At 44.2% G+C, this 21,843-nt stretch overlaps 1 long non-coding RNA gene across 3 annotated transcripts in view; it reads right to left on the minus strand.

Annotated features, from left to right (window-relative positions):
* LOC144494175 (uncharacterized) overlaps positions 1-21,843 on the minus strand; it is a 29,273-nt gene extending 7,430 nt beyond the window's left edge. Inside the window, exons 1-5 of one of the 3 annotated variants that reach the window (XR_013497830.1) lie at positions 21,490-21,843; positions 17,430-17,521; positions 8,434-8,525; positions 6,107-6,238; positions 2,964-3,063 (exon numbers count right to left, since the gene is read on the minus strand). This is a non-coding gene — a long non-coding RNA (uncharacterized LOC144494175). Of the gene's footprint in view, positions 1-2,963; positions 3,064-6,106; positions 6,239-8,390; positions 8,526-17,429; positions 17,522-21,489 lie in introns of those variants that run through there. The other 2 variants (XR_013497831.1, XR_013497829.1) reach the window with 2 other exon arrangements.

Consider the following 21,843-nt stretch of genomic DNA (forward strand, 5'->3'; position numbering starts at 1 on the left):
TTTATTATTGTCGCATGTATTGGGATATAGTGAAAAGTATTGTTCCTTTCTACAAAACAGAGAAAACATACCGTTCACAGAATACAAAGGGGAGAAGTGCAAAATAGCGTTGGTCATAGCTGGGGTGTAGAGAAAGATCAGCTTAATGTATGGTAGGTCCATTCAAAAGTCTGATGGCAGCAGGGAAGAAGCTGTTCTTGCGTCAGTTGGTATGTGATCTCAGGCTTCTGTATCTTTTTCCCGACACAAGAAGTTGGAAGAGAGTATGTCCAGGTGCATGGGGTCCTTGATTATGCTGGCTGTTCTCTCAAGGCAGCGGGACGTGTAGATGGAATCAATGGATGGGAGATTGGTTTACGTGATGGACTGAGGTTCATTCACAATCCTCCGTAGTTTCTTACAGTTTTGGGCAGAGCAGGAGCCATACGAAGCTGTGATACATCCAGAAAGGATGCTCTTAAATGGTGCATCTGTCAAAAAACGGCAAGAGTCATCGTGGACACGCCAAATATTCTTAGCCTCCAAAAGAAAGTAGAGGCCTTGGTGGGCTTTCTTAACTATAGCATCAGGGTGGAGTGACCAGGACAAAACATACAAAACAGAAGCAGGAGTAGGCCACTAAGGTGCTGTGATCAGCAAACTTGAAAATGTAGTTGGAGTGGAATTTGACCACTCAGTCATAAGTGTATAAGTATAGTAAGAGGCTGAGGGCACAAACTTGCGGAGCACCGATGTTGAGGATAATCGTGGAGGCAGTGTTGTTGCCTATCTGTGGGTTAGGAAGCCTCGGATCCAGTTGCAGTGGAAGGAGCAGAGCCCAAGGCCACAGAGTCTGGACGCGAGTCTTGTTGGGTTAATGGTGAAGGCTGACCTGTAGTAAATAAATCACAGTCTGACATAGGTGTCCTTGTTATCCAGCTGTTCCAGAGTTGAGTGTAGGGCCAAGGAGATGGCTTCTGCTGTGGACCTGCTGCGGCTATAGGCAAACTGTAGGAGATCCAGGCAAGCTGGGAGACCGGAGCTGATGTGTGCCATGACTAACCTTTCAAAGCACTTCATAATGTTGGATTCAGAGCCACCAGGTAGTAGTCATGAAGGCACACACTGCCTGGCTTTTCTGTGGTGCAGGGATGATGGTTGTCTTCTCGAATTAGATAGGGATCTCAGATCGGTGCAAGGAGAAGGTAAAGATGTCTGCGAATAACACTCCAGCTGGTCCATGCAGGATCTGACTGCTTGTCTTGGTACCCCCATCTGGGCCAGGCGTTTTGAGAGAGTTAATTTTCAAGAAGGTCGATCCAAAAACTGCAATGATGACCATGGATACCACTTCGGCCACTTGATACCAAGGCTACCAGGGCAGATGACGACCGCTCGCTGACCTCTTGCTCAGAACACGCATAGATTGCATTGAGCTCATCGGGAAGGGATTTACTGTTGTTAGAGATTCGACACACCTTCACCTTGTAGCCAGTTTTGTGTGTAGACTTTGCCATACTCGTTGGGTGTTCGTGAGGCTAGCCTGGGACTCTAGTTTTGTCTGGTACGGTCTCTTGGCATCATTGATGGTTCCTTTGCTGCTGCCACATCATTATCTCTATCATTGGCCCTCTTCCATTTCTCATCAACATGTTGCTCCTCAGTAACCTGATGATATTTAGCTCTACGATATCCCTGTTCTGAAACTCTGATTCCTGTAACCTAACTCGCATTAAGTCTCATTTCCTTCCCCAGTATTCATCTACTCTCACTGGCTCACTGCCTGACAACACCTCAATTTTAAACTGCTCAACCGAGCTTATCAAATCTCTCCCTAACCAATCACTTCCTGTTCACGTAACTTATATCAGCTCTGGAAGCCAGCGACATCTCTGCCCTCCACATTTCCCAATCTGACAGGTTGTCCATCTTGAGGATAATTTGTCCACAATTAAGCCCAAGTCATAAGCTCTGGAATTCCCTCCCCAAATCTCTCGGCTGCTTTATTTTTCTCTCCCCTCAGATTTGTCTGAATAAAGTTAACAATCTAACAAAATTTGGTCACCTACCCAGCCTCCGATTGTCTTTAGGTTTTGGTGCGCACAGGGGACCCGGCCCGTGCGGTGCGTGCAGGGGGCTGGGTGCCCTGCATGCACCGCATGGACCCTGGACCCCTGCGCACCTGCACACACCGCACCAACCCAGCCCTGCAAATGGAAGAAGAATAGAATGGGTCTCTGAGGTCTGCTTGAAGCTGGAAACTTATATTTGAGTATGCAAGCCCAAGCTAGAGTTCCACAGAGAAAACTAGAAGGGGACTAGTGCAAGGTCCTGAGATCCAGAGAGCTGCAACAAAAAGATTTCAGAACATCTGAATCTCAGTGATCAGAGACGAGTGGAGTACAGACTTCTGTTTCAGAAAACCAGACAAAGATAAGAAACTAATTTGTGAAGAATACAAGAAAAGCCTTTCTAAAAATAATTCTCATACTGTCTGTGAACAAATGAACACCTTGATTCGGACCTGAAAAAGTAGTGCAACAATGTAATCGTTTAGACAGTGGGGGGGTCACAGAGACTGGACCAAAATCTCGGCATGCAGTCACTGGTAAAAGTAGAGTGGAATATCTGGTCATCTGGGCCTTTTGGAAAACGTAAACAGGATTTTGGAATGCGGATCATTAAGTGAATTATTTTCCTATGAGAGAAGATCTTAAAACATATTTCTGGGAGTGGAATTTAGACTCTCTAACAGGACAATCATCTGGGGAGGAAGGTTTCTGAGGAGATATGCACAAATAATGCCTGTGTGTGCAGTTTGAGACTGTTTAGTTTCAAATATATTTTGTCACCCGTAGTAACTTTACATTTGTGTGTAAGTGGTAAGCTAAAGAGGGAGTAGAGGAATATTGTATTACAATCTATTTTTAAAATTTTGAATAAATGTTTTTGTTTGCTGTTAGACAAGCCAGAGATAAAAATACCTTTTTTTTTGCGCCAGGGTTCCATTCTGGGATCCTCCTATCCAGTTCTTGTTCTATGATCATAGCACACAACGAATGGTTCCAGTCTGGGATTCACTGACTGAAAGTGTGGTGGAGACAGGTTCAATTAAGACATTGAAGAGGGCATTAGATGATTAATTGAATAGAAACAATGTGCAGGGGTATGGGGAAAATGCAGGGGAATGGCACTAAGCCATTTAGGGTAGCACGGTGGTTAGCACTGCTGCCTCACAGCGCCAGGGACCCAAGTTCATTTTCGGCCAAGGGTCATTGTCAATGTGGAGTTTGCACATTCTCCCAGTGTCTGCTTGGCTTTCCTCTGGGTGCTCTGGTTTCCTCCCATACTCCAAAGATGTAAAGGTAAGGCTGATTGGTCATGCTACATTGCCTCTTAGTGTTAGGGTGACGAGCAGGGTAAATACATAGGGTTACAGGGATATGGCCTGGGTGGGACTGTTGCCGGTGCAGGCTCAATGGGCCGAATGGCCTCATTCTGCACACTGTAGGGATTCTATGATTCTAAGCCATGATGTTCATTTGGAGAACCAGTGCAGACATGATAGGCCAAATGGCATCCTTCTGCACAGTACCATATCTGTGATTGTGTTAAACACTTACAATCTCAATGGCACCATCTTCCCAGGGTTACACACTGTCTGATGTCACTGACCCAATACTCCCCAGCCAAGATATTCTTTATTCTGATCGTTATTGACCGTTCAAAATTCATCCAGCAGGTTCTTGAATCTACACTGGCTCTTGGCAAAAACAAAGTAACTGTCAGGGTAAAACAGGCAGAACCATCCAAAGTTAGCCATTAAAAACACTTTTTGTTGGTGATTCCCAGCCTGGTGCATTTGTCCAGGAAAGGTTAGCCCTTCTGGACAATTAGAACCATAGAAAATTACAGCTCAGAAACAGGCCTTTTGGCCCTTCTTGGCTGTGCCGAACCATTTTTTGCCTAGTCCCACTGACCTGCACTTGGACCATATCCCTCCACACCCCTCTCATCCATGAACCCGTCCAAGTTTTTCTTAAATGTTAAAAATGTTAAAAGCATTTACCACTTTATCCGGCAGCTCATTCCACACTCCCACCACTCTCTGCGCGAAGCAGCCCCCCCCTAACATTCCCTTTAAACTTTTCTCCTTTCACCCTTAACCATTGCCAGATAAATTCATACATGGGAACTTCCTAGAGGGATTCCGTAGTGCATCATTTTGGTACCCCCCGAATGCACTGCCAGGGAACCAGGAAGATACGATCCATTAAAAATTTAAGTGCTGGATCAAAGTGTTTTTGAACAGAAAGAAATTTATTTCACCATGCTCACTGCTATTTTGCAACAAAATCATATTCACTTACTGCTGGGTGATCCTTTATCCTGCATTCGGTCACTGACACTGTGTCCAAGTCCAGCAAAGTTTTGATTTTAAAATTCTCATTCCCATGTTCAATCTCCCTCAAATCGCCCTTCCTGATCTCTGCATGTTCTCCAGCCCTATAACAATACAAGATCTCAGCGCTTTTCTAATTCTGGCTTCTTCTACATCCCCAATAGTTGTGCCCCTCTATTATCAGTGCTGCCTTCAGCTGCCTGGGCCCGAATTCCAGAATTCACTCCCTAAAATCTCGGCACCTTCGAACTTCTCTCCACTTATAATTTGTATCTCCTTGACCAAGTGTTTATTCACCTGCCCTAACATTTCTTGCCTGAGGCAATGTCGAAATTATCTGATTACACTTCTGTGAAAGAGCTTGATATGCTGTATGACATGCAAGGAGCCTATATAAATACATATTGTTGTTGAAGTCTAATGTGTAACCTGAGCAGTAATGCAATTTCCAAGCAGATTTAACCCTTCACTAATCTACACTGCTTTGCCTGTATTTAGATGCTTTTAATTTAACTAAAGCGCAGCCAGCCCCAGCAGCAGAATGTGAGCAGGGCAAAAATGCAAGACATCCGAGCGTAACCGTACTCCATCTAAACTGAAAAGAATTGGGAAATGGGCCTGGTTCACCAGATCGACTGATGCAAATTCAGAAATAAGATTGGCAGAAATGATGGAGAAGACAAAGCAGTTTGTGGTGTTTTGTCAGTCTCTGCAGATCTTCCATTCTAATCATTTTCGACATCAAAAATTCTCAGGAAAATTACATCCTTCCTGTTCCTAGTTGCCATCATATAAAGTCATTTTTTTTCAAACAATATCAATTAAGTCGGATAGCGTGGAATATGAGATTTAAAAACAACAAGAAATATGTAGCTGGAATAATGTAAGTGAATTGTGAAAATTTTCACAACTATTTAAAAAGGAAAAAAAGTAAACACGATTCCTTCAGAACAAAGAAAATTACAGCACAGGAACAAGCCCTTCAGTCCTCCAAGCCTGCACCGACCACACTGCCCGACTTAACTAAAGCTTCCTCCCCTTCCGGGGACCATATCCCTCTATTCCCATCCGATTCATGCATTTGTCAAGACGCCCCTTAAAAGTCATTACCGTATCCGCTTCCACTACCTCCCCCGGCAACGAGTTCCAGGCACCCACCACTCTCTGTGTAAAAACTCTGCCTGATACATTTCCTTTAAACCTTGCCCTTCGCACCTTAAACATGTGCCCCCTAGTAATGGACTCTTCCACCCTGGGAAAAAGCTTCCGACTATCACTTTGTCCATGCCTCTCATAATCTTGTAGACTTCTATCAGGTTGCCCCTCAACCTCTGTCGCTCCAGTGAGAACAAACCAAGTTTCTCCAACCTCTCCTCATAGCTAATGCCCTCCATACCAGGCAACATCCCGGTAAATCTTCTCTATATCCTCTCCAAAGCCTCCACATCCTTCTGGTAGTGTGGCGACCAGATTTGAACACTATATTCCAAGTGCAGCCTAACTAATGTTCTATAAAGCTGCAACATGACTTGCCAATCTTAAAACTCAATGCCCCGGCCGATGAAGGCAAGCATGCCGTATGCCTTCTTGACTACCTTCTCCACCTGCATTGCCACTTTCAGTGACCTGTGTACCTGTACATCCAGATCCCTTTGCCCATCAATACTCTTAAGGGTTCTGCCATTTACTGTATATTTCCTATCTGTATTATCCAAAATGCATTACCTCATATTTGTGCGGATTAAACGCCATCTGCCATCTCTCTGCCCCAGTCTCCAACTGATCTATATCCTGCTGCATCCTCTGATGGTCCTCATCGCTATCCGCAAATCCACCAACCTTTGTGTCGTCTGCAAACTTATTAATAAAACCAGTTACATTTTCCGCCAAATCATTTATATATATATTACAAACAGCAAAGGTCCCAGCACTGATCCCTGAGGAACACCACTTGTCAAAGCCCTCCATTCAGAAACACACCCTTCCACTGCTACCCTCTGTCTTCTTTGACTGAGTAAGAGTTTTAACACCACCAGGTTAATGTCCAACAGGTTTATTTGGTAGCAAATGCCATTAGCAGTGTCAAATGCTACCAGATAAACCTGTTGGACTTTAACCTGGTGTTGTTAAAACTCTTACTGTGTTTACCCCAGTCCAACACCAGCATCTCCAATTCTTTGACTGAGCCAGTTTTGTATCCACCTTGCCACCTCTGATCCTCTTAGACAAAAGGAATGACTGCTCAGCAGTACGGAGAAATCAGCTTTTAAAAGGAAGATTAAAGATAGATGGTGAGTACAGGCTGGGAATCTATATTAATCTTACCTTTACTACAGATTCTCCGACGGGAACCGAAGCTAGGTCCCTGGAGCTGTATGGCAGCAGTGTTAACCACTGCGCCACCTCTATTACTCAACATTTTCACTTCCATCATCAATTTTCAGAACAAAAACAAATAATTTGTACCTTTCCAAAACCACATCCTCCACAACTGATTTTCCCCATTTCCACATCTATCCCATCTCAGCCCCACTTGCTGATCTGCGAAACCCAAAGATTATGGCATTTTCCCTTTTTATTGCTGAACTGTGTACATGTGGATTCTATCTGAACATAACTCCCTAGAACACCTTTGTTATAAACCTCACCACCTCCTCTGTAAAATGAGGCTCTGTGACCAGGATTTTGGACCCTGTCCGATCATCACTCTATGTGGCTCAGTGTCAAATTATGTTTCATAACTCTACTATGAGACGCCGTGGGAAATTTTAAGTTTTCAAAGAGGTTGAATGAAAGTTTGCTTTTGTTTCTGAGTTATTTGAGAATACACAACTATTTTTCTCTCTCCTGGAAATCCTTTGACCGGAATCATTTTACTCAGCCTCTTCTGTATAATAGATATTTGATTGCATTACTCATGTTTCTGAATTTCAAAATGTATTTGGATAAAATTGCAGATTCACAAAGAATCATAAACTGAATCATAAACTGATCACTCCAAGGTTGTGTTTGATACAGCACTTTCCCCATAGCCTGATCTTTTTCCATTGAAGTATTTCTCCAATTCCTTTACGAAAGTTACCATTAAATTTGTTGTCACCATCCTTTTCACCTTGTTTTTTGTTTATGATCTATTGACTTTATTTTTCAAAAGTTAATTCCTTATTTGTGCTATTAATCTTCGATTATGTTCGGTCCTTTTGCCAACAGCTTTTTGAATTTCACTCTCTAGTCTTGCATCTGGATATTTCCCACTCTTCAGTCACATCAGTGAATACCCTTTCCACTGTTTCATTCACCATTTTTGCAAAATCATTATTGTTGGTGGATTCAGATCCAGCTCATGTCTTTCCTTCCCCAAACACAGTCTAGTGCCTTTCTCTCTTGCTTCAGCCCTGCAGCCAAACATTCACCTGTCTCATATCTACCTCCCTAAATGGCCCAATGCAAACCAATCCTAATATTCTCCACATTGAGGCCTGGTTCATTTACTCCAGTGTCTCACACTTCGTGTTCCCTCTATAAACACGTTTCTATCTCTATTATTAATTCAGACCATAAATATTTTACATTCTCCTTTCCTTCCCAAAGATCATTCCATTGTTACAAGATATCTTTTCCTCTGGTTCCAGGGGGATTAACTTACTACTTCCGGACCTGCTCAGGGCAATAGAAGAGTCTGTTTATTCCCCTGACTATAGCTTCTCTCACCATTATCACTCTCCTATTCATGTGTCCTACCTGCCCCTCACACCCACCGCATGTGGAGTGGCCTCCTGTCCCTGGTGTCACATCATTGTTCAGGAAAACCATGCTGAGTCACTGTCTTTATCCACCTTACAGTTCTCAAAACCCGGTATCGGCTGGACTGTTTCAGTATTCAGGGCCCCCCTTCCATCTGCTATATTCCTTTAGATGATCACACATTTTCCTTTTTCTACTCAGTTCCTGCTCTGCCCTCTTCCTTGGTTAGCTGCACGTTCTTGCTGGAGATCGCGACTCTTCATCAAAATTTAAATTATAGCTCAAATATTATTTTTTTCTGAATTTACCTCTGTCCATTCTCACTCTTGGTGTAGATGTTGAACTTTCTCCCATTTCAAGCTCCAGCCATGGTGATGACAGGTGTTCTCAGATCCTGATGCTGCATGATAAATATGTAAATTGGCAGGTTAAACAGAAATATTAAATTGAGATGGAAAATATCACCTGGTTAAACACAATGTCATTTCCTCCTCCCCCATCAGTACAACACCTGTTTGCTCTGGGATCAGAGATCATAGAATCCCCACAATGCAGAAGGAGGCCATTTGGCCCATCAAGTCTGCACAGACCACAATGCCATAGGCCCTATTACCGTAACCCCTCATATTTAACCTCCTAGTCCCCTTAACACTAAGGTGCAATTTAGCACAGCCAATCAACCTAACCTGCACATCTTTGGACTGTGGGAGGAAACTGGAGGAAACCCACGCAGATACGGGGAGAACTTGCAAACTCCACATGGACAGTTACCCGAGGCCAGAATAGAACCGGGTTCCTGGCGCCATGAGGCAGCAGTCCTACCGATTCTGTCACCGTGATCCCCCCCCTTCACCCATATCCCTTGATCCCTTTAGACTAGAGCCACATTTAATTTCTTCTAATGTGGAGGTACTGGCGTTGGACTGGGTGGACAAGATGAGAGGTCACAGGACACCTAGTCCAACACGTTTATTTGAAATCACAAGCTTTCGGAGCACTGTACCTTTGTCAGGTGAAGGAACACCTGATGAAGGAACAGCGCTCCGAAAGCTTGCAATTTCAAATAAACGTGTTGGACTATAACCTGGTGTCCTCTCATCTTTGATTTCTTCTTGAAATCAGACGATGTTTTGGACTCAACTACATTCTGAGGTAGTGAATTCCACACATTCACCACCCTCTGGGTGAAGAAATTTCTCCTCACCTCAGTTAAAAGGTTTACCCCTTATCCTCAATGTATGAGCCCTAGTTCTGGACTATCCCAGCATCGGGAACATTCTTTCTGAATCTATCCTGTCTAATCCTGTAAGAATTTAATAAATTTCTATGAGGTCCCCTCTCACTCTTCTACACTCCAATGAATATAATCCAAACTGACTTAATCTCTCCTCATATGAAAGACTTGCCATCCCAGGAATCAGCCTGGTAAACCTTCGCTGTACTCCCTCTATAGGAAGGACATCCTTCCTCAGATAAGGATGCCAAAACTGCACACAATACTCCAGGTGTGGCCTCACCAACACCCTATATAATTGGAGCGAACCACCCCTATACCTGTACTCAAATCCTCCCACTATGAAGGCCAACAAACCATTTGCCTTCTTTACTGCCTGCAGTACCTGTGCACATACTTTCAACGACTGATGCACAAGGACACCAAGGTCTTGCTGGGTATCCACCTCGCTCAATTTACACCCATTCAAGTAATAATCTGTCTTCCTATTATTGCTACCAAAGTGGATAATCTCAATGTGTCCACATTATACTGCATCAGCCATACATATGCCCCCACACACAGCCTGTCAAAATCACACTGAAGCATCTCCATATCCTCCTCACTGCTTAACCTCCCACCCGACTTTGTGTCATCTGCAAATACTACATTCAATTCCCTCTTCCAGATCATTAATATATAATGTGAACAGTTGGGGTCCTAGCACAGATCGCTGCGGAACTCCACTAGTCACGGACTGCCAATCAGAAAAAGACCAATTTATGCCAACTATTTGTTCCTATCTGCTAACCAGCTTTTTATCCATCTCAAGACATTACCTGCATTCCCATATGCTTTAACGTTACATAGTGGTCTGTTATGTGAGACTTTGTTGAAAGCCTTCTGAAAGTCCAAATAAACTACATCCACTGGTTCTTCTTGGTCAACTCTATGAGTTACACCCTCAAGGAATTCCATTAAATTCGTCAAGCATGATTTCCCTTTTGCAAATCCATGCTGACTGTCTCATTATACCACATTATATGTCCTCCAAATGCTGAGTTATGAAATCCTTGATAATGGACTCCAGCAACTTCCTCAGTACCGACTTTAGGTACAATGGTCCATAGTTTCCCGTTTTCTCTCCACCTTCCATTTTGGACAGTGGGCTTACATTAGCTGCCTTCCAATCTGCAGGAACCAGTCCAGAGGTCAAAGAATTTTGGAAAATAGCCACCAATAGATCTACTATTTCCAGGGCCACTTCCTTAAGTAATCTGGGATGAAGATTATCAGGACCTGGCGATTTATCCATCTTCAATCACATACATTTCCCCAAAACAATTTTGCTACTAATGCTGATTTCCTTCAGCTCCACACTGAAATTTGTCTGTCTTAGAACTTCAGGTACATTATTCATGTTTTCCTTGGAAGACTGAAGCAAAGTACAAATTTAATTCCTCTGCCATTTCTTTATTCTCTGTTTCTGACTATAAGGGGCCTACATTCATTTTTGTCAATCTTTTTCTCTTCACATACTGTTGAAACTTGGAAACCAAGATCGAATCCATATTCTCAACTTGCGCTCAGGATGCAGACCAGCTGCGAAACTCTGCCGAGCAGACGAGACAAAGGAACTACACCATCTACATGCACACCAAGAACAGGAAACTCGAGAAACTCGGCATCACCACCAGCAGCAACCAAGCCTCCGCCGGTAGCACAGTAGAAAACAGTACCACTGCAGGAAAGTCCATTGTCAACTTATCGGACTACACACTTCAGCCAGATGAAATCAAAGTTCTCAGCCGAGAGCTCAACTTTTGTCCCACTACCAAAATAGACCCCATCAGTCTCGTAGCGGACACAGAGGAATTCATCAGGCGAATGAGGCTGCGGGAGTTCTTCCACAAGCCCCAAGAGGCCAACAGCAAACACAATGAGACAGCCAATGAACCGGAACAGCAGACAGAGAGATCTGCAGTGCAACCGAAGAGGAAAGAGTCGAATTGGACTCCTCCGGAAGGCCGCTGCCCTCGACTTGACATGTATGCCCAAGCCATCAGGAGGTGCGTCAACACCAAATTCATCAGCCGCACTCACAAGACAGCCCCGAACATCACCCAAGCACAACGCAACGGCATCCACGCTCTCAAGACCAACCGCAACATTGTCATCAAACCAGCAGACAAAGGAGGGGCCATCGTCATACTGAACAGAACGGATTACTGCAAAGAAGTGTACCGACAACTGAAGAACGAGGAACACTACAGACAGTTACCCACAGATCCAACCAAAGAACACACCCGTCAACTCAACACTCTGATCAAAACCTTTGATCCGGACCTTCAAAACACCCTCCATGCTCTCATCCCACGTACTCCACGCGTTGGAGATCTCTACTGCCTCCCAAAGATACACAAGGCAAACATACCCGGCAGTCCCATCGTTTCAGGCAATGGAACCCTGTGCGAGAACCTCTCCGGCTATGTCGAGGGCATCTTGAAACCCATTGTACAAAGAACCCCCAGCTTTTGTCGCGACACTACGGACTTCCTACAGAAACTCGGCACACAAGGAGCAGTTGAACCAGGAGCACTCCTCGTCACAATGGATGTCTCGGCACTCTACACCAGCATCCCCCAAGATGATGGCATTGCCTCAGTACTCAATGCCGTCAACTGCCAGTTTCCAGATGCAATTTTACAACTCGTCCGCTTCATCCTGGACCACAATGTCTTCACCTTCAACAACCAGTTCTTCATCCAGACACACGGAACAGCCATGGGGACCAAATTCGCACCTCAATATGCCAACATCTTCATGCACAGGTTCGAACAAGACTTCTTCACCGCACAGGACCTTCAACCGATGCTATACACTAGATACATCGATTATATTTTCTTCCTTTGGAGTCATGGTGAGCAATCACTGAAACAACTATATGATGACATCAACAAGTTCCATCCCACCATCAGACTCACCATGGACTACTCTCCGGAATCGGTTGCATTCTTGGACACACGCATCTCCATTAAGGACGGTCACCTCAGCACCTCATTGTACCGCAAGCCCACGGATAACCTCATGATGCTCCACTTCTCCAGCTTCCACCCTAAACACGTTAAAGAAGCCATCCCCTACGGACAAGCCCTCCGAATACACAGGATCTGCTCGGATGAGGAGGATCGCAACAGACACCTCCAGACGCTGAAAGATGCCCTCATAAGAACAGGATATGGCGCTCGACTCATCGATCGACAGTTCCGTCGCGCCACAGCGAAAAACTGCACCGACCTCCTCAGAAGACAAACACGGGACACGGTGGACAGAGTACCCTTCGTCGTCCAGTACTTCCCCGGAGCGGAGAAGCTACGGCATCTCCTCCGGAGCCTTCAACATGTCATTGATGAAGACGAACATCTCGCCAAGGCCATCCCCACACCCCCACTTCTTGCCTTCAAAACAACCACGCAACCTCAAACAGACCATTGTCCGCAGCAAACTACCCAGCCTTCAGGAGAACAGTGACCACGACACCACACAACCCTGCCACAGCAACCTCTGCAAGACGTGCCGGATCATCGACACGGATGCCATCATCTCACGTGAGAACACCATCTACCAGGTACACGGTACCTACTCTTGCAACTCGGCCAACATTGTCTACCTGATACGCTGCAGGAAAGGATGTCCCGAGGCATGGTACATTGGGGAAACCATGCAGACGCTACGCCAACGGATGAATGAACACCGCTCGACAATCACCAGGCAAGACTGTTCTCTTCCTGTGGGGGAGCACTTCAGCAGTCACGGGCATTCAACCTTGGATCTTCAGGTAAGCGTTCTCCAAGACGGCCTTCACGACACACGACAGCGCAGAGTCGCTGAGCAGAAACTGATAGCCAAGTTCCGCACACATGGGGACGGCCTAAACCGGGATGTTGGATTTATGTCACATTATCAGTAACCCCCACAGCTTGCCTACTGGGCTTGCAGAATCTCACGAGCTGTTCTATCTGGAGACAATACACATCTCTTTAACCTGTGTTTAATGCTCCCTCGACCCACATTGTCTGTACCTTTAAGACCTGGCTGGCTGTAGGGATTCGCATTCTAATCAGTATTCTGCAACTTGATTTTGTGTCTGTTTGCACTGTTTGAGAGCACATTTCAACTCCATCTGACGAAGGAGCAGTGCTCCGAAAGCTTATGGTATTTGCTACCAAATAAACCTGTTGGACTTTAACCTGGTGTTGTGAGACTTCTTACTGTGAAACCTTTACAGTCAGTTTTTATTTTTCCCACTGGCTAACTTTCATACTCCATTTTTCCTTTCTTAATCAATCCCTTGGTCCTCCTTTGCTGAATTTTAAACTGCTCCCAATCCTCAGGTCGATTGGGTTTTTTTCCTGGTCAATTTGTATGCTTCTTCCTTGAATCTGATACTATCTCTAACTTACCTTGTAAGCCAGGGTTCGGCCACAATTCCCTTACCACTCTTATACCAAACAGGAATAAACAACTTCTGGAGTTCACCTTCTATTTCTTTAAATGCCTACCATTGCCTGTCCACTGTATTTCCTTTCAGTAATGTTTCCCAGTCCATAATTGCCAATTCATGCCTCTTACCATCATAGTTACCTTTACTGAGATTCAAGACCCTGGTATCAGAATCAACTACATCACCATCAACCTTGACAAAGAATTCTACCATATGATGGTCACTCATCCCCTTATTCTTGAAGATAAAAAAATACATCGATAGAACTAAAAATGACCTCAAAAATTAGCAATTTTATAGAAAGTGTCAGAAATTGTTTGAACTGTAGCTTGCAGCTGGGCAGAATAGTTGACGTATAAAGGCAAATTCAAATCACATTCATTCAATCAAGTGTACATTTCTCAGATTCTGAGAAATTCTAAGGCTGGAATTCTCTGGCCGTTCATGCCGGCAGGATTCTCTGGTCCCGCTGGCAGCGCAACCCCTCCTGTGGGTCTCCCGACAACATATGGGAACGGTGACAGTGGTTAGCACTGCTGTCTCACAGCACCAGGGACCCGGGTACGATTTCCGGCTTGGGTCACTGTCTGTGTGGAGTTTGCACGTTCTCCCCGTGTTTGCGTGGGTTTCCTCCGGGTACTCTGGTTTCCGCCCACAGTCCAACGATGTGTGGGTTAGGTTGATTGGACATGCTCAATTAACCCTTAGTGTGCTGGGATGTGATAGTTAGAGGGATTAGCTGGGTAACTAAGCAGGGATAGAGCCTGGTTGGGATTGTTGTCGGTGCAGACTTGATAGGCCGAATGGCCTCCATAGAACCATAGAAAATTACAGCTCAGAAACAGGCCTTTTGGCCCTTCTTGTCTGTGCCGAACCATTTTTTGCCTAGTCCCACTGACCTGCACTTGGACCATATCTCTCCACACCCCTCTCATCCATGAACCCGTCCAAGTTTTTCTTAAATGTTAAAAGCATTTACCACTTTATCCGGCAGCTCATTCCACACTCCCACCACTCTGCGTGAAGAAGCCCCCCCTAATATTCCCTTTAAACTTTTCTCCTTCCACCCTTAACCCATGCCCTCTGGTTTCTTTCTCCCCTAGCCTCAGCGGAAAAAGCCTGCTTGCATTCACTCTATCTATACCCATCAAAATCTTATACACCTCTATCAAATCTCCCTCAATCTTCTACGCTCCAGGGAATAAAGTCCCAACCTATTCAATCTCTCTCTGTTACTCAGCTTCTCAAGTCCTGGCAACATCCTTGCGAACCTTCTCTGCACTCTTTCAACCTTATTTACATCCTTCCTGTAACTAGGTGACCAAAACTGTACACAATACTCCAAATTTGGCCTCACCAATGCCTTATATAACCTTACCATAACACTCCAACTTTTATACTCGATACTCCGATTTATAAAGGCCAATGTACCAAAGGCACTCTTTATGACCCTATCCACCTGTGAAGTCACTTTTAGGGAATTCTGTACCTGTATTCCCAGATCCCTCTGTTCAACTGCACTCTTCAGAGTCCTACCATTTACCCTGTACGTTCTACTTTGGTTTGTCCTTCTAATGCGCAATATCTCACACTTGTCTGCGTTAAATTCCATTTGCCATTTTTCAGCCCATTTTTCTAATTGGTCCAAATCCCTCTGCAAGCTTTGAAAACCTTCCTCACTGTCCACTACACCTCCAATCTTCGTATCATAGAATCATAGAAACCCTACAGTGCAGAAGGAGGCCATTCGGCCCATCGAGTCTGCACCGACCACAATCCCACCCAGGCCCTACCCCCACATATTTACCCACTAATCCCTCTAACCTACGCATCTCAGGACTCGAAGGGGCAATTTTTAACCTGTCCAATCAACCTAACCCACACATCTTTGGACTGTGGGAGGAAACCGGAGCACCCGGAGGAAACCCACACAGACACGAGGAGAATGTGCAAACTCCACACAGACAGTGACCCGAGCCAGGAATCGAACCCGGGACCCTGGAGCTGTGAAACAGCAGTGCTAACCACTGTGCTACCGTGCCTCCCACTGTGCTACCGTGCCGCCCACTGTGCTACCGTGCCGCCCATCATCAGCAAACTTGCTGATCCAATTTACCACATCATCATCCAGATCATTGATATAGATGACAAACAACAATGGACCCAACACCGATCCTTGCGGCACACCACTAGTCACAGGCCTCCACTCAGAGAAGCAATCCTCCACAACCACTCTCTGGCTTCTTCCATTCAGCCAGTGTCTAATCCAATTTACTACCTCCCCATGTATACCTAGCGACTGAACCTTCCCAACGAACCTCCCATGAGGGACCTTGTCAAAGGCCTTGCTGAAATCCAGGTAGACAACATCCACCGCCTTCCCTTCATCCACTTTCCTGGTAACCTCCTCAAAAAACTCTAATAGATTGGTCAAACATGACCTACCACACACAAAGCCATGTTGACTCTCCCTAATAAGTCCCTGTCTATCCAAATATTTGTAGATCCTATCCCTTATCATACCTTCCAATAACTTGCCCACCACCGACGTCAAACTTACTGGCCTATAATTTCCCGGATTTCTTTTGGAACCTTTTTTAAACAACGGAACAACATCAGCCACCCTCCAATCATCCGGCACCTCCCCCGTGAATACTGACATTTTAAATATGTCTGCCAGGGCCCCTGCAAGTTCAACACTAGCTTCCCTCAAGGTCCGTGGGAATACCCTGTCTGGTCCTGTGGATTTATCCACTCTGCTTTGCCTCCAGAAAGCGAGCACCTCCTCCCCTTTAATCTGTAAAGGTTCCATGGCCTCCCTACCTGTTTGCCCTATTTCCGTAGACTCCATGCCCGTTTCCTCAGTAAATACGGATGCAAAAAAACCATTTAGTATCTCCCCCATCTCTTTTGGTTCCATACACAGTCTATCACTCTGGTCTTCAAGAGGACCAATTTTATCCCTCACTATCCTTTTGCTCCTAACATACCGATAGAAGCTCTTTGGATTTTCCTTCACTCTGTCTGCCAAAGCAACCTCATGTCTTCTTTTAGCCCTCCTGATTTCCCTCTTAAGTAGCTTCTTGCACTTTTTATACTCCTTGAGCATCTGATCTGCTCCTTGCTGCCTGTACATTTCATACTCCTTCTGCAGTGTAAGGTTTCTATGATTTTATGTGGTAGCTTCAATGGGAATTCCTATTGACCGGCAGGACTATAAAATCTGATCGCCAGGGAACAGAGTGCTACTAAGGAACATGCGGCTCGGAGAATCCCGCCCAAAATTAAACAGTGGCAGTCAAAGATTCTGAATCTCAATTATTTTGAAATGCCGATTTTATTTTTGAACTCCCAGGTGACTGGAATTTTCAGACAAACAGTATCCGATGAACATATAATCAGAACTGATTTAAAATAATCAGCTTTCATTCAATTAATTGTACAATATCATAGTAGCATCTGCAGTATTTGAATCTGAAATTGAATTTAGTGTGTTATTATAACATACCAAGTTCCTGCATTTCTTTCAGTACTTTACCCAACTTTGGTACCCCATGGTGCATTTTCACAAAGGATTCCCTCATCACCTTTCGGGCCAGGAGCCTTTGTCCATCACCAGGTTTAGGAGAATTCTGGAACTGTTCATCCGGTTTCCCTTCTCCACGCGCTCACTGACTTTCTGTAAAGAATAATAATGAATACATTGAGGAGCAGAGTAAAAAATAAACACTAAGAATGTGAAGGAAAGGATATGCTCAGGTGATTGAATTTCTCAGTTCTGTTGAAGACAGAAAATGTCACTGAACTTTCATCAACAACATACATTGACGTGTTGTGCTGCAGCTTAAAGTTAATAACACATTTCACAGAACCTCAATGAGTCTGTGGACCTTGAAAATAATGGTTGTTATGACTGAGAGTGAACACCACACAGTCCTTGGAGACAAGTCCTGTCTTTGCCCTGAAGAGTACAACCAGTGATTGAGCTCAAACTCAAGGGATATTCACAGTAAAGGGCACTGATCAGGAGATTGGGATTAGAGGAGATGGGATTTTGGAGATTTTCAAATGAACAGATAGTTGCTTGTACTGAATTTCTTTAAGTGCTTTCTGAAGGAGCGGCACTCCACAGAAAGTTCTATCATCTGGATTGTGCCTCCACTCAAGCTGGAATTGAGACTGAGTGATATGTGGGGTGGAAGATAAATGCTGTTCAGTATTGGGTTCTTAATCTCCACAGTTTGATTATGCAGTTTCCTTTTTATTAACAGAAGTTTCACATGGAAGTTGCTGTTCCATTTAGTGTCCATTCCTAATTGGCCTTGGAGAAGGTGATGGTGAGCCACATCCTTCAACAGCCTCAGTCCTTACACCAATGATGGGCGACCTGGGATGCACGAGTTGCCCTCATTCATCTCAGTGGGCCACAAGATTGAAATCAGGTTTATCATGAACCATGACCCCCATGAATTAGATACATTTAATACAGGACAAATATTTCATAACGAGTTATAGAAAATGCTTAATCATTCATAAATTAAATAAGACTGTCATCAAATTCAAATTGTTAAACTGAAATAAAGATTTACACTTTGGATGCAGAACGAGTGCATGAGTCTCACAGTCAATGTTGTGGGCAATCAGCATTCACGTGGGCCAGGTGGATTTTTCCAATGATTGAGAATTGTTTCATTGTAATCATTAGATACTTAATTCCAGTTACATTTTATTTAATTCAAATTCCACCATTTGCCATGTCGGATTCAAACCTGGATCCCCAGAATATTAGCTGAGTTTCTGGATTAATAGTCTAGCAATAATACCACTTCGCCATCACTTCACATATCTATAGCCCTTTGCAGATTCTTTGCAAGTTCCTCATGACTTGCTTTCCCACCTGCCACTAGAAAATCTACATAAAATACAGTGGGTTCCATCATCCACGTCATCAGTGTTGATTGCAAATAGTTGAATCCCCACCACTGATCCCTGTAGCATTCCAATATTTACACTTTGCAAATTTAACACATTGAACCACTTATCTTAACAGTTTCCTGTTGGTTTCACCAATTCCCTATACATGTTAATGCATCACCTCGACTCAATGGACTCTTACATTCTGCCCTTTATGTGGCATCTTAACAACTGCCTTTTGAAAAGCTGAATATGCTACATTTGCTGTTTCCTCTTTATCCACCACCACATCAAATCCTCAAAGAACTCTAATAACTTTGTTAAATACCTTTCACAAAATCATGGGCAACACAGTGACAGAGTGGTTAGCACTGCTTCCCGACAGCTCTGGGACCCGGGTTCACTGTCTGTGTGGAGTTTGCACATTCTCCCCGTGTCTGCGTGTGTTTCCTCCAGGTGCTCCGGTTCCCCCTCACACTCCAAAGATGTGTGGCTTAGGTTGATTGGCCGTGCTCAATTGCCCCTTCATGTCAGGAAAATTAGCTGGGTAAATATGTGGAGTTACAGGAATACGGCCTGGGTGGGATTGTTGTCGACGCAGCCAATGGACCAAATAGCCACTTTCTGCACTGTAGAGATTCTATGATTCTATGTTGACTCTGCCTCATTGTATGGGGATTTGCTAAATATACTGCTAAGTGCTTCCTTAATATTTTCTAGTAATTCCAAAATGAAAAATATGAAACATCCTGGACTATAGTTTCCTCCTTTCTTGAATAATTTGCAATTTTCCAATCCACTGGGACCTTTACTGAAACTAGGGAATATTAGAAGATTACAACCAATAGTGCCACTATCTCTGCAGCTACTTCTTTTAAGACCCCAGGATGCAGCGTATTAAGTCCAGAGGACATGTCATCCTTTAGTTCCATTAGCATTTCCATTTCCCTGCGTCAAAGTTATAAAGAACTGTGGATGAGCAGAAAAATTCAAGTGTCCACATAAAAGGAGATATAAGAAAATAATTTAGGGAGGGAATTGCAAAGCTCAGATCTTGGCAGCTTAAGGCATAGCCACTAATGAGGAGGTCAAAGGGAGTAGGGGATGCACAGGAAGTTAAATTTGGTGGAATAAATAGGTCTTGGCAGTTTGAAGAACTACAACAGATTAGAAAAATACAGTGGGAAGAGATCATGGATTTATGTGAACAAGATGCTGAAAATTGCAGGGTTGGAAGAAGTTAAAGAGATAGGGAGAATATAGGCCTTGGAGAGATGTAAACAGGAGAATCGGAGAGTTGTTCAATGATGACAGGCTCAGTGTGAAAGCCTCCAGGTCTTACATGGGGAATCCCTGATTGACCTACCAGTAGGACTCGTGGAAGAGGAGTTCCCATGGTGATAGGCAATTATCTAAACAGATGGAAACCGGATCCTGAGCCCTTGATAAGGCAGACCCCTGAGTGGGTCCAGTATTCTATCATCCCAAATGGGACTTGCGTATATGGATCACAGGCTTGTGATTTAACTTTTACTTTGTCAAATAAAACACCATTCGTTTCCAGTTGGCTTCCTGAGTTATCACACAGGGTAAATTGGGTCCATACTGAGTTTAGAGGAATGAGAGATGATCCTATTGATACATAAAAGGGTTTGAAGGGGCTTGGTGCTGTTAACACTGAAAGACCGTTTCCCCTGGGAGGGGAGGGAACATGCAGATATAATCTCAGGGCAAAGGGTGGATCATTTAGGACAGACACAAGGAGAGATTTCTTCCCTTAGAGGGTTGTGAATGTTTGGAATTCTCTATCTCAGAGATGGTAGATGCTCCATTGCTGAGTTTATTCAAGATTGAGATTTTCGATCCCTCATGGAATCACAGGAAATGAAAAGTGGACAGGCAAGTAGAGTGGAGACAGAAGAGTGGCTGTGATCATATTAAATGACAGGACAGGCTCAGGGGACCATACAGTCTTTACCTGCTTCTATTTTTTATGTTCTTAAAATTCAGGCACCTGCATACTGGAAGTCAATGCACTAAGACACCAACAGCACTTACACTTAACACCCGGCAGACAGCAAAAGACATTAACAATTGTGGAGGAGTCATCATGGTCACAGCAGCAGGTGCATTCACACATTGGGCAAATGAGGTCCCAGAAACAAACAGGAACAGGAATAAGACGCAGAGAAAATGATCTTACAATAGAGCATGGACAGTCTCAAAAATCACCCTTCTCTCGGTCTCATCTAAATCCACAATCACCATATTCTCCATTTCCCAAAATCAATCTGCCAGCTTATGGGAAAGCACAGTGGCACTGCTGCCTCACAGAGCCAGGGTGCCAAGTTCAATTGCCAGCTTGGGTCACTGTCTGTGTGGAGTCTGCACATTCGCCTGTGTGTACGTGCGTTTCCTCTGGGTGCTCAAGAGCGTGAGATTTTCACAGCAACTTAGTTGCAGTGTTAATGTAAGCCGACTTGTGACACCAATAAACAAACTCTAAACTTAATCCTCCCACTTAGTTGATAGAGATTCCAGATATTTAACAATTTTCCAATTAATGTGGTACAATTTTATGGGTTGTGCATTAACAGAGAGGCCTGGAGTATAACACACACAGATTTTGAAAGATAACAGGACATTTTTATATCAGGGAATTTTGAAAGATAACAGGACAGGTTCAGACAAATGTTTAAAACATTTTCCTTTATAAATGAAGGTTTGCTTTACCAAAATGGGCAGGCTGTGTAAAACATTTAACAATCATCAGTTCCGCCTTAGCTGGAGCAGTGAGTCCAATCGAGGTCCCTGGAAAATGTGCCCAGCAGCATTACGAGAAGGACAATAGGATTCAGGAGTTTAACCAAATGGACTCCAGTGCTGACTCCAGGAGGTAACTCCGCAGCATCTTCTCAAGGGAAATTAGGGATGTATCAGAAATACTGGCCTTGTCCAACGACACCGGGATTCTGTAAAGGAGAAAACAAATCAGTTGTGAAGACATTGGGGATCTGTCCCTCTCAAAGCAGGGAAGCCTAAGGTCAGTTTTCCCATTTCAGATCAGACCTGCCCTCTCTGACGTAT

This window comes from Mustelus asterias, chromosome 5 (genome assembly GCF_964213995.1).
Source record: "Mustelus asterias chromosome 5, sMusAst1.hap1.1, whole genome shotgun sequence".
Taxonomy (NCBI): domain Eukaryota; kingdom Metazoa; phylum Chordata; class Chondrichthyes; order Carcharhiniformes; family Triakidae; genus Mustelus; species Mustelus asterias.